Source organism: Echinops telfairi, unplaced genomic scaffold (genome assembly GCF_000313985.2).
Source record: "Echinops telfairi isolate 266 unplaced genomic scaffold, ASM31398v2 ScPeMD7_1;HRSCAF=3_0, whole genome shotgun sequence".
Lineage (NCBI taxonomy): Eukaryota > Metazoa > Chordata > Mammalia > Afrosoricida > Tenrecidae > Echinops > Echinops telfairi.
In genome coordinates, this window is record NW_022103896.1 from 54,321,881 (window position 1) to 54,323,521 (window position 1,641).

Below are 1,641 nucleotides of genomic sequence, written 5' to 3' on the forward strand. Positions count from 1 at the left end.
ATGAGATCAGTGGTCCACAAGGAACTTTTGCTTAGGGCACTGTCTTCTCCAAATGACTGGGATGACAACGGAATTTCTCTAAGACTGGGCACAGCTTCTGCTCTGTCCTCTACCTCTTTGCCCTGCTCATTATCTGCCAGACACTGGAGCCTTTCAACACCGTACTGTTCTCACCACACGGGCAGCCAGGAGCTCCAAAAGACTAAATTTTAACTTGTAATTAACAAACTAATTGATTTTAATTGGTCTAGTGGACAAAAATGAACATAGCAAACTGCATTAATTTAAATCATGTCCTTAGTATGCAAATTCAGGATGTGGCTATCTTACCTCTGCAGCCAAAATAAAGAAGATGTGCAAAGTAAAGGCTCCAGCATGGTGGATCCTATTTTTTAAATGCCTGGTTCATTGCACTTAATTTTTATCCATCCAAGTAGTCGGCATCAACTCGATGTCAGCAAGTTTGCTTGTTCATTAAATAGATACCATATATACTTGAGTATAAGCTGACCAGAATATCAGCTGAGGCACCTAATTTTACCACAAAAAACGGCATTAAAAATGCAGCTTTTATACACCTGATACACGAGTATATACGGTGTCTAACTTCTCAGAGGATAATTGTTATAGATTAGCTAGAGATTATGTTGAAAATATTCAACTGATGTGTTTCTCTTATTGTCACTCCTGTTTAACCACAAAAAGGACAAAGTTTTGAGGGCTCTTGCATTTCCTCAGCTAGAATGACCAAAATAAATGAAATATACTCAGGCCCTCCCCGAGAACCGGAAGCAATCCAACATGAAGCTCGCGGATAGATACAGATGCTACCTATTAGGTGACAGTTACCTGTTGTGCTGCCATTTTCTAGCTGCTCCACAGCAGTACACCACCTATCTGTTAACCTGGAGCACCACTTAGATAAGCCAGTCATTCCCCAGCTTATTAAGAGCATCTCCAGGGCCCAAAACAAGTATTTCCACCCTTGTCTGTAACCTTTATTAACTGCCTCTTAACCTCAACCTACTTGTATCACACAGTTACTTGGACAATCGCAGAGCTGCAAACACCTAATTTTCTGTCTCCTCAGCTCCTAATTTCTTCTGCTTCCTAGGTAGGTACAATTATAATCAGGTTATTTCTGCATTCACCCAGGTATGGTTCTAACTTATGCTAGTTCAGGGGTTGGTCACAGAATTTCATTGGACTGTTGGATGTTGTTGTAACAGTCAAGATGCTCTCTCATCTTGACTATTAAATGACCTCGCTACTACCTCCAAAGACAAACTAACATTGAGATACTGGCTGCGCATACACGTTTTAAGACATCTTCCTGTCCTCCTAATCTTTAAAGTAAAGGTTCTAAACCCACCGGAAGTTAAGTCTGTGGCTGGGATCTGCTGAAGACCTGGGCTTCTTTCCAAGACTGGCAGCTCAGGCAGTTCCTGAGCTGCGATGTCCAGTTTCTGTGGAGTCACAGGAGTGGAGGGCTGAGAAGAAGGTTGTGTGAGGTTATCAGGTGGAGGAACAGGAAAAACCACAGGCTTGGAGGAACTGGACTCTTTGTTGATAAGCAGCACATGGATAGGTCCTGAAAGACTCTTTAGATTGATCTGGTATTTCTTCTGTCCATTCTGGCCC